Genomic DNA, 12,649 nt, shown 5'->3' on the forward strand with positions numbered 1-12,649 from the left:
ATTTGTTCTTGGTGGGTGTGATCTTTAGGATATGTTCCGGTCGAGCAATCACGCTTTAAGTGATGTATGTAATTTGAAAGCGAAGAGCGCGAGATCTTGCTGATGAGTCGGCTGTCATCACTGCTGGTATTGCCGTTGAGAAAGAGATCCTTATGGATTTAAAAACACGAGATGTTCTGCATGACGGTGTGATTGCTTCATTTATTAAACAGGAAAGGAGGACTGATTTTCACTTCAAGCAAATTGGTAAGTGCTTTTTGCATTGTTATAGCAACATCAGGAGTTTGCTAAGTGTAAATTAGGCTGCTTGAGCATTCAGTATCGGATCAAGTTTTGAAAAGTAGTGCTGCGTTCCATTCAACTCGGAAAGTCGGATTTTACAACTTCCTACTAGGAAAAGTGCAATGGAATGCATCTTGAAGTCAGAATTACAACTTGTAGGCTCGTGCAGAAATTCTCAACTCTGATTTTGCCGAGATGGAGGGGCATGATGTCACACAAACATGTCCACACTCAGGGAGATATTCAAAGTAATAAACATTCACTTTATTAAGTAATATCGATAAATGAGTTCGTTTCCACATTACATGATATTAAAGTTTGTTTAACAGACGCCTGCAGAAACAGGTGTATAAAACATTAAAATCTCTTTCGATAATCGTACACCTGAAGCACAAATGTTAGCTCTGCAGCATTGTTTATCAGTTGGGTTGCTAGGAGACATCTCTAATGAGAGTCAAACCCCTGCTAAGCTAACAGGAGCGTTGCAGTTTTGTTTCCTTAAACGTCATCTTCCGAATATCGGGGAATTGAATGCATTTGAGGTCGGAGATATCAAGTAGGAATATCCCACATCCAACTTGAATGGAACACAGCATAACGTGTACCCTGACGAAACAAAATTTATTGCAAGCAACAATTAAATCGCAAATATTATTAGATAGATTTTTCCAGGTATTATAGACCTCCTTGGTAGATTCATATGAAAAATTTAGATTTTTGAATGTCTGTTCAGGAGACATTCATTTCACAAAACAAATTTAAAATTAGGCTTGCTTGAGCATTAAGTGTCGTTTCAAGTTCTGGCTTTCGTGCGTGGACGTGTTTTTAAAATGTCAATTGGTATTACTAGTTAGCTGTGACAGTGTATGATGCCCAGAGGCAAAGGGTGTCTTATTCATTGTGAAACTGTGTTTTCTTAATGGCTTAATGACTGAAGGCCTAGACTTAAAATGCACGACCTGCCACTGGTCATCTTAGCTGGACGGCCATTTCTAGGGAGAGTTGCCACAGTACTGAAGCATCTCCATTTAATGACAATTTGTCTCTAATTGTGGACAGATTAATAAATTTATGAAAAGCAACAATTCTTGATCGGAGGACTTCTGAGATATCTTTTTTTTGCTAGGCATGGTCCACATCAGCAGATGCTTCTTGTGAATAGCAAACTCAATGTTTGAGTGCTTTTTATAAGTCAAAGTAGCTCTAACCCACACTTCCAATCTTGTTTCATTAATTAGATGCCAGGTTTGCCAATTACTGAATCTAATAGACTTTTGTTGACCTCATTAGTCTAGGGGTTCACATACTTTTTCCAGCCTACACTGTGAATGTTTGAATGATTTATTCAAAATGTACAAGAACAATACAATAATTTGTGTGTTATTAGTAAAAACAGATTGTGTTTGTTCATTATTGTAACTTAGATGAATTCAAACCAGATTTTAAGACAAATGCAGGTAATTCCAAAGAGTTCACATTCTTTTTCTTGCCACTGTAAGTAAGAAGAATATTGTGAAAGTGTAAGTATACAAAAAAGGCCCATATTCATGCATCATATTCAAAGTATTCTGAAGCCATATGATAGCTTTGTTTAAAGAACAAAGTGAATTCTGTTAATGAGTGTGAGTAAATGACAGAATCTTAATTTTTGCATGAACTATTCCTTTACGATAGCAAAGCTCAATGCTATTTTTATTGTCTGTTACAGTCTTGTTTGACTTGCATGTTCAGACCAATGAAGTTTGCTGCACAGGAAGTCCCCTGCTGTAGTTGAGATGATGGTCTTGGCCGAGCTGTGGGTTTGAAGCAGCAAAGCCCTGTTTCCTTTGCTAAATGCTACTTCCTGTGCTCATTACTCTCTGGGGTGCTGTTTAAGACAGGCGGTCCGGTTCTTCACAAAAAGACAGTGGGAGAGGAGGGAGGCTTTAGTTTATGTTTCTTTACCCTCGTTTTATGTTATGTTCCCTGAAGCTTCACTGTCTGTTGGCCATTTTTTTTTTTTTTTTTTTTATTTATTTATTTTTTTTGCAGACAGTTTCCTCCCTGACTTCCCTAAGTCGGGATTAATTTAGCGAATAAGTACAGCCACACATCAAAGTGGACAGTTTTCTCTGTGTTCTTTCCAGACAAGTTGTGGTGGAGAAAACCTCAATGGTTAAGGATCTGGGCCTGGTTGCAAGAAAACCTTTTAAGTTAAGAAAAACCTAAGTTATAATTGTAAGGCTATTGTCACTAAGGGTTTTCTTAGCTTAAGGGGTTTCTTGAAACTGGGCCCTGGTGTACTACCACAAACCGTGTTGGTCCACAGTCCTGCCTGATCACCCTATCTTTCTATTCCATCATTATGCCCTCAGGCAAGGCACTTAACCCCTGTTTACTCCAGGGGGATTGTCGCTGCAATTAGAGTGTTGTAGGTTGCACAGGATGAAAAGTGTCCGCTAAACGACAGGTAACTCAAGCTCATGACTGATGGATATGAGAGGTCATTGTCAGGTTCTGCTTCGTCCAACTCGAATTCCACTCACAAAAATCCTACACTGCCACCTCATAATTAGGGGCCTTATAAGTTAAAGTCAAGCGAATGAGCTAATTTTGGCTTGTTTATACCTTGGCCTAAGATTATAGAACTAGATGAATGCTTCAGGCAAAGTCAGCATGAAATATACATTTTCCCCATTTACTTTCTTGATACATATTCCTGGTCTTGTTGTGCACAATCTATAAGTGCACATTATTCCTAAGGAGAAAAAAAGTTGTTGTAATCTTTTATCAAAATGTAATAGAGCTGTTTGGCCGTGACGTCAATTTTAGGCGAACCCGGAAGGCTAATTCAATGGTTTTTATAATGGGTTTTTTTCAGTTTATTAGTAAAATAAGTTCTGTAGTAAACAAACATTATTGAAGATGTTTTACAACATAAATTGCACACAGTCATACCTCAAATGTGAATTTTAAAAGCTGCCATGTTTTTTGTTTTTTTTAAATGTAGGTTGCTAACTAGTTGCAAGATAAGCAGCCAACTAAGATGGGTTGTGAATGCTTTTGCATGTTGACTTTCAGTAAGTTAATTACAGTTACCTATTACATTGTTGTAAGCCTATTCATTAGCCTCATAATAGGATGCCTATGCAGCAAAAAGCAACAGTTTGGGCTTTTTCAGCTAAAATTCACCATATTTCATGCTTTCCACAATGTTCCAAACTGTTTTCATGCATAGGTTTTGGTCAGCAAGGAGGCCACAGGCTCACACTATGGTACATAGTGGGATTCTGGGAGTGTAATGAGATCTACAGCATGCATTCTGTGAATTCTGCCTGTGAACTTGCCGTCACCATGGAGACACCTTTTTATCTGCTTTCAGTCTAGGTGAGCGATTGGTTATGTCTTTAAGAGAGCTCATTGGTTGTGTTGGGTTTACAGCATTCATGATGACTTCTTCAACCCGGTCTCCAAGAATCTTCCAAGGTTTTGCAGCTAAATGCCTTAGAGCCTCCAAGCAATGCTAGATTAAACACTTGACCTGGCAAGCCGCACAAAATCAGCCCTCACCCATTATCACTAGAACCATCAGAAATATATTGCTCTCTGATTGGAAGCCCATGGGCACTTCTCCAAAAAATGCTATTTAGAAAAATGGCCACATCCTCCCATTGTTTGCCTAGACTCTGGATCAAGCCTACCTTTCCACTGACTAACGACTATCTTCATTCAAGCTAAATGGCAGGTCATAAGGGAGCTTTAAGGAACGGCTGGTGTCTGAGCATTTTTCAACAGCGGAAGAGGATCTTGCCCTCCTCCTCTCCCTCCTCAGTCTTGGAAAAGCAGCTTCTCTGTGCTCTCATATTGGTATTTGTCTTTTGAGGCCAAATTCTGACATCTTTTTTGGGGCTTAAAGGCTCTCCCTTCCAAACACAGACAACCCATTGAGCAATTTATGATATTGATGGAATGGAGCCCAGAGCCAGAGCCCAGAAGCTTGTTTGTGTTTTGTTGTTTTTTCTCAAGCCAATGATCCAGTCACCATTTTGTCAAAGGATCATCCAGTGTATCCATACTATAATGCAGCATTTTATCTCGAAGATAATCTTGTTTTGTTGCGACCGTCCTGTTTTCGACAGATTCTGTAAGACTGAAAGTACTCGAGAGGAGGATTTAGACAGATGCAATACTTTCTGTTACACGTGAGTGAAAGCCACTCCTCCCCTCCACTTCACAAAACAACATGCAATACCAGTGCAACAACGTAAGCCTTGGCAATGAGCAAATGCAATAGCTTCGTAATATTTAAATTGCAAGTGTATTACAGTGCAATGCTACAAAAAACAAAACAAGCCCTGCGCCACTGATATCATAATGCTATTATCATATTTCATTTCTGAACCACCTACTAGAGGAGAAAGATTGTGAGGTATAGCAAATCTCTTTTTGTTTTGTGGAATTTCTTTATGACAGCATGATGGCTGTTGGCTTGCTCATCTGTTTTTAAAAGGGAAACGTACACAATGGAATGCCAATGCTTTTGTACCTTACATGATGGGTAATTCAAAGATATTTCCAGAAAATTAAAGCTGAAGTTTGTAACTTTTTCAATGTTAAAGTACTTTTTAACCTTTGTTTTGTGACCTTTGGTTTTCAACCTTTGAAAATGGGTTAAATGTAACAATTTACTAGTGGAGCCATGCTGAGTGCCCCATTTCTCTGGGAGTTATTCACTTACTGAGCTCTTTATTAGGAACACCTGTACACCTACTTATTCATGTGATTTATCTAATCAGCCAATCCTGTGGCAGCAGTGCAATACATAAAATCATGCAGATATGGGTCAGGAGCTTCAGTTAATGTTCACATCAACCATCAGAATGGGGAAAAAATGTGATCTCAGTGATTTCAACAAAATAATGGATTACTCAGTTAATATTGATCCATGACATTTAATATTTAGATTTTCATTATCATTTGTTTTTAAAGGGAGGAGAAGGATCAAAAACAAAAATTTTAGCCAGGGACCTCTGGTAGAGAGACATGGAAAGACCATATTCATTTTGTGATTTTTGTATATGTTTTCCATATTCACACATTTTACACTCAAATAGGCATTTCATTGTATAAAAACATTTCATTATTGAAAAAAGTTGTCTTTGCATAAGTGATAGATGATTGCATCAGTTATTTTTTCATCACTTTTTGTTTTTCTTTATTCACCTTCCCGATTTCTATTCTGTTCTCTCACTGGTACATTGTAAGCCCGGACAAGTACAACGTATGTAAAAAAAAATTATGGAAACTCTGTGCCCTAAAAAAGTAAATTTTGGCTGGTTGAACAAAGAAATAATTTTCAATTGAATGAACTTAAAGATCTTAAATAGCATTGTGATGAGGAGGAAGGCGGGTCCGGACCGTGAGTCTGTACGGCCGGCCCCCAATCGGGCTAATCAGCCGAGGAGAGGGATAAGGCAGAGCCGGATGCAGCAGTTCGGGAGAGAGAGAGAGCCACACGCAGCTGCTGTGTGTGTGTGTGTGTTTGTGTTTTGTGTCTTTTTGTTTCATTAAATATTACTTTGACTGTTCAGCCGGTTCTCGCCTCCTCCTTGCCCATTTGAACTGTGTTACAAGCATTATATCAAAAGGTTTAGTTCATTGAACAAACACTGCATGTTTGTGGTGATGTGGGCGTGACCAAACGACGTCTGTGGAGAGTGAGGCTGGGAGAGGAAGAGCGGTAAGGATTGACACATGTGGGAAATCACCTCTAACAGCTGTTTTATGTTGCAGTGAGAGCTGGAGAGGGATAAAAGGGCAGTCCAAACTGCTGGAGGGAGAGAGAAGCACGAAGCTGTGTGTGTGAGACCAAGTGCATTTGTTGTGCTGAAAATCGAGACCATTTAGGTGTTTATACTGAAAGGTATTGTTAAATAAAAGACTTACATTGGACATTTACCCGGCTCCCGCTTCCTCCTTCAGAAGAAATCTAGTGACTTGTCACAATGTTATATTAACTAAAGTTTATCAGTTTATGTAAGCATTCGCTAACTTTTGTAGTAGACTGTAGTCATATTCTTTTAATTGAACTATGAGCGGAAAACCTTCATTTAAATTTTTTATTTAATTTGATGTTTTGTGTAATGCACTACAATCGCACCATAAACATAGAAGACAAAGAAAACATCTCACAACGACTTATTTGAATTGACAATTTATTTGAATTGACCATTTTAAAAGTCCGTTTTTTACTTTTATGTATTCTTACAGCATTTATGGATTAACATTTGACATAATATTTTACATAACCTTTCAATTATATACAAATATATATGTTTTTTAAGGTTTGAAAATAAAGGACTCTAGGGGTACTTAACCCAAAAATAGTGTCATAATTTACTTACTTCATTATTTTCTCTCTTCTGTGGAACACAACAAGAGATGTTAGGCAGAATGACAGCATCATTTACTTTCTTTGTATGGAGAAAAATATACAATGAATGTGAATGGTGACTAAAAACATTCTTTCTTAACATATGATTTGTATCCCATGGAGGACAGAAAGTCATACAGGTTTTGAACAACACAAAGCTGAGAAAATTATATAAAGGGATAGTTGACCTAAAAATTACAAAAATTTCTGGTCAGACAGTCTGAACTGGTGGGTGCACTCAACATATACGTGTATGCCCACACAGGGCATAACAAATGCAAGGATTGTTCCTCATCCAAAATAAATGGAGGAGGGAAGAAAGCTTGAAGGTTAACCACCTGCACTCTGAAGGGTGTGGTTCGAACCTTAGGCACATAGCCTTTTCTGGGTTTGACAGTGGCTTTTGAAAGACCGGGGCCAAATTCCAGACATGAATTGTCAATTGATAGTGCATGTAAGTCACCGACCCATTTTACTGAGGCCAGAGCCAGCAGATCAACAGAGTCCAGTGGCTCAAAGGGGGGCCCTGCGAGCACTTTAGGACCAAAGTTAGGTCCCAAGTCGGGACTGTAGCTAGCCGAGGTGGATTTAATCATCTTGCTCCTCTAAGGAACTTTATGATTAAATCATGCTTACCTATAGTGGCGCTGGCTTCAGGAGCGTGATACACAGATATAGTCGCCACATAAACTTTGAGCGGGTCCTGCATCTAATCGCTCTTGATGAAATATGTTTACTGGGTCTTTGCCAAGTGAAAGACACCAATCAGTGAACACATTCCATTTCAGTGTGTAGAGGCAGCTCATGGACTGTGCTCTGGCCTGTAATATGGTGTTCATGACTGAATGCATCAGTTCTGACGTGTTTAGCGTGCTCCATTCAGGGGCCACACATGCAGGTTCCACAGATTGGGCTGGGGATGCCAGATTGTGCCTGAGAGAGGAGATCCCTCCTCAGCGGTATTTCCCATGGCAAGCTGTATAGCATCTCTATCATTTCCAGAAACCATGGCTTATTGGGCCATTTCGTCGCAATTAACAGAACTGTTTCCGTGTCCACTCGGACTTTGCTGATGACAGAATGAAGGAGGCGCACCGGAGGAAGCACATACTTGCATTCCGCCGGCCATACATGGGCCAGCATGTCATGGCAACATGTACTGTATATGCCACTACTGTTGTGTTGTCCGAACGAATCAGAATGTGGTGATTCACAATTTCAGAATGAAAAGCTCTCAAAGCTAGAAAGACGGGCAGTAGCGCTAGGCGGTTGACATATTACGGCTGTTTTGCACCTGTTTCCAGGTGTCGAAAGTCGGGCGTCCATTACACACTGCACCCTAACCGGTGTTGGATGCATTTGCAGTCAGCACTTTCTTTCTGAAAACTTGACCCAGCATAACACCTTGATGGTATTAGGCTGGCGCTGTCCATGGTGCTAGAGCAGCCAGACAGTGGCAAGTTACCGCGATGCACAAGAAAATGAAATGACTTCAGTGGTTATGTTTTTTCAGTTTGAACTGAAACAGACACCGAAGAATGGTCCGTACATGCTTGTTCATGACGTGCGCACACATGAGCTCATAAAAATTTACTGGCTGGGGAAGTGTGTGCTTTTCACCAGTTGACATTAGACCAGATTTTCCATATGCAAAGCAGCAAGTCTCTGTGTTCGCTCAGTAGTGCCTCTGATTGGCTAGTAATAACCAGTCCCTGAGGTAATTCAAAACACGCACACCGTTCATTTTCAATGGGGCGAGCGCCGCATCGATACATTTCGTGAACATGCAGGGAGCCGGAGACAGACTGAAATGAAGGACTTTTTAAATTGATACGCAGTTCCCTTGAACACAAATCTAAAAAGCTGCCTGTAATGCAGTGCAGTTGGTACATGAAGTACGTGTCCTTCAGATCTATTGACACAAATCAGTCCTGAGGACGGATGTGCGATGGATCTGTTTCTGAGTTAACATTTTGAATGGACGCGTCGCGAATGCGCACGCGATTCAAGCGTCTCAGAACTAGAATGAGCCGAAGCCTGCCGTCTTTCTCCAGAACGAGGAATTAACGGTTGTAAATCCTGCTGTGTGTGTCGCAGTCTGTGCACGCAACACCGGCATATCGTGTGGTCAGACCACAGATTGTGCCCGATCGTTGTAAACACCAGCTCTGACACATCCGTGAGGACTTGCCACGCATTAGTGCAGCGGGACAGCAGGTTTATTAATTCATATGAAACAACCTCTATTGCGTTCTTTGCGAGAAAATTTTGTACGTATTTCGGCTCGTAACACTGGCGCATCATCAGACGGAACCGTGGAAGACAGAACACCATTTAAATGGGCGGCCGATGTGCAAATTGGATCGTATAACCATGTTCAATTGTGTTTTAGTACCCAGTCGGAATGCCAGTAAGAGCTCGCCACGCATCCGCATAATGGGACAGAGGGCAAAAAAAAAAGTGGGAAAGCCCTTTATTGAAAAGTGTGAGCATCTCGTACATGTGCAACGAGCGCTGTAATCTTTTTCAATCTTTGTAATACATTACAAGATATAATGCGCCACTCACCATTGGGAAGCGGTTGTGCAAAATATGTGGGCTTTGAAGTGGGAAAGCCCTTTATTGAAAAGTGTGAGTGTCTCGTACATGTGCAATGAGCACTGTAATCTTTTTTTCAATCTTTGTACGTTAATACATGGCATAATGCGCCGCTCACCATTGCGAAGCGGTTGTGCATAATGTGCAAACTTTTTGCATGTGATTAATGTGAGACACAGAAAATAAAATATTGAACAATATGCAGCTGAGTGTGGGGTTTTTAGCCTGGCGCTGGACCGAGACAGAGCAGGAGCGGGCCGGTTGTGATGAAGTACTGCACATCATCACGGCTTAGAAAGATGAACGGTGCGTGAGTTCCACGCCCTGCTACTCGCCGGGCAGAAATACGCTGCTACCGCCTCTCCGGGGAGGGGGGTATTTGGGCATAACAGTTTTCTTCCCCATGATCCACATTGGAGAGGATGTAATCGCTGCGCGGGTGAGCTGAATAGGGCGCGTGCCAGGATTTTGACGGTTCGTTATGAACTTCAGGGAAGTGCTTGTGCATTGTGGGATTTAAATGTATCCAAGTGGCTTGAGTGTTTTGAATATGTTCACCAAAATTCATTCAGATCCATTTAATGATTCGTTCAGTGACCATTTCTGGTAATGCCAAAGGGTGATGTCTTGTGTGAAATGAGCTAGTCACTGAATCAACGATCAAAGGAAAATTTTAATCCTTTAAAATTTGATGTCTTCAGACCTACAAAGAGAATTTAGTAGAGGTTTTATTCATTACAAGAACAAAGAAAACCTATAATTTCCCTATAGTTTGTGAGTTGCTGACCATGACTTTTATCAAAAGACAACAATAAAGTATGTTTTCATGTATAAAAAAAGTGTCTACATATTTTTTGACTTCTACGAACACAGCAGATCTATCTTTTTTCTTCCAGTTTGTCGACTGCACACCAACACAGAGGTAAAAAACAGGAGCTGATATTAAAAGTAGTATACATATTTAACACAGATCTAGTAATCTGCTTTATTTGGCAAAAAGAACCAATCAAACTATTACGTCACAAACATAATATAAAAAGCATAACTTAATGAAGACTCATGCGCTGATATAAACTCTACTTGCAATGTGTGCTTAAAAGAAGGATTGTCCTTTGTTTTTACTGCAGTGCATTTCATGTAATGCTGCCAATCAAGAACGATATGCTGATAAATAACTCTCATTTGTGTCAAATCAAATCCCTTTATTGTCACTCAACCATATACACAAGTGCAACAGTGGGTGAAAGTCTTGGGTGCAATTCCGAGCAACATAGCAGTCATGACAGTGATGAGACATATACCAATTTGCAAATAAACATCAGATTTACACAACACAATTTACATATCTAATATACACATAATTATACACAACACAATATACAAATAATAATATTCAGTATACAATACACACAATATAGAATACACAGTATACAATAAAAATAGTATATATAAAATATACAGTAGGTTGTTTTGTGCTGTATTGACATTCAGGCTGTCGGATGATAGTCAGTTGTCAGTTTGTTGTTAAGAGAGAATATAATTTATGACAGTCCAGTGTAAGATTAATAAAGTGCAGTGCTGATGTATATTGATTTTGAGAGATCAAGAGTTCAAAAGTCTGATTGCTTGGGGGAAGAAGCTGTTATGAAGTCGGCTGCCTGATGGTAGCAGTGAGAGCAGCCCATGGCTCAGGTGGCTGGAGTCTCTGATGATCCTCCAAGCATTTTTCACACACCGCCTGGTATATACAGGTGCATCTCAATAAATTAGAATGTCGTGGAAAAGTTCATTTATTTCAGTAATTCAACTCAAATTGTGAAACTCGTGTATTAAATAAATTCAATGCACACAGACTGAAGTAGTTTAAGTCTTTGGTTCTTTTAATTGTGATGATTTTGGCTCACATTTAACAAAAACCCACCAATTCACTATCTCAAAAAATTAGAATATGGTGACATGCCAATCAGCTAATCAGCTCAAAACACCTGCAAAGGTTTCCTGAGCCTTCAAAATGGTCTCTCAGTTTGGTTCACTAGGCTACACAATCATGGGGAAGACTGCTGATCTGACAGTTGTCCAGAAGACAATCATTGACACAATTCACAAGGAGGGTAAGCCACAAACATTCATTGCCAAAGAAGCTGGCTGTTCACAGAGTGCTGTATCCAAGCATGTTAACAGAAAGTTGAGTGGAAGGAAAAAGTGTGGAAGAAAAAGATGCACAACCAACCGAGAGAACCGCAGCCTTATGATTGTCAAGTAAAATCGATTCAAGAATTTGGGTGAACTTCACAAGGAATGGACTGAGGCTGGGGTCAAGGCATCAAGAGCCACCACACACAGACATGTCAAGGAATTTGGCTACAGTTGTCGTATTCCTCTTGTTAAGCCACTCCTGAACCAAAGACAATGTCAGAGGCTTCTTACCTGGGCTAAGGAGAAGAAGAACTGAACTGTTGCCCAGTGTTCCAAAGTCCTCTTTTCAGATGAGAGCAAGTTTTGTATTTCATTTGGAAACCAAGGTCCTAGAGTCTGGAGGAAGGGTGGAGAAGCTCATAGCCCAAGTTGCTTGAAGTCCAGTGTTAAGTTTCCACAGTCTGTGATGATTTGGGGTGCAATGTCATCTGCTGGTGTTGGTCCATTGTGTTTTTTGAAAACCAAAGTCACTGCACCCGTTTACCAAGAAATTTTGGAGCACTTCATGCTTCCTTCTGCTGACCAGCTTTTTAAAGATGCTGATTTCATTTTCCAGCAGGATTTGGCACCTGCCCACACTGCCAAAAGCACCAAAAGTTGGTTAAATGACCATGGTCTTGGTGTGCTTGACTGGCCAGCAAACTCACCAGACCAGAACCTCATAGAGAATCTATGGGGTATTGTCAAGAGGAAAATGAGAAACAAGAGACTAAAAAATGCAGATGAGCTGAAGGCCACTGTCAAAGAAACCTGGGCTTCCATACCACCTCAGCAGTGCCACAAACTGATTACCTCCATGCCACGCCAAATTGAGGCAGTAATTAAAGCAAAATGAGCCCCTACCAAGTATTGAGTACATATACAGTAAATTAACATACTTTCCGGAAGGCCAACAATTCACTAAAAATGTTTTTTTATTGGTCTTATGTTGTATTCTAATTTTTTGAGATAGTGAATTGGTGGGTTTTTGTTAAATGTGAGCCAAAATCATCACAATTAAAAGAACCAAAGACTTAAACTACTTCAGTCTGTGTGCATTGAATTTATTTAATACACGAGTTTCACAATTTGAGTTGAATTACTGAAATAAATGAACTTTTTCACGACATTCTAATTTATTGAGATGCACCTGTATGTCCTGGTGGGAGGGAAGCTCACCTC

General features: G+C 40.0%; 1 protein-coding gene across 3 annotated transcripts in view; it reads left to right on the forward strand.

Moving 5' to 3' along the window:
- The window catches only part of kdm7ab (lysine (K)-specific demethylase 7Ab), a 54,668-nt gene that overhangs the window by 11,577 nt on the left and 30,442 nt on the right, over positions 1-12,649 (forward strand). Inside the window, exons 2-3 of one of the 3 annotated variants that reach the window (XM_051689067.1) lie at positions 3,272-3,341; positions 3,500-3,648. The exons of the other annotated variants lie outside the window; for them this stretch is intronic. The gene's annotated coding sequence lies outside the window, so the exon portion shown is untranslated. The remainder of the gene's footprint in view (positions 1-3,271; positions 3,342-3,499; positions 3,649-12,649) is intronic. 3 annotated transcript variants of the gene reach the window in all.

This window comes from Myxocyprinus asiaticus, chromosome 46 (assembly GCF_019703515.2).
Source record: "Myxocyprinus asiaticus isolate MX2 ecotype Aquarium Trade chromosome 46, UBuf_Myxa_2, whole genome shotgun sequence".
Lineage (NCBI taxonomy): Eukaryota > Metazoa > Chordata > Actinopteri > Cypriniformes > Catostomidae > Myxocyprinus > Myxocyprinus asiaticus.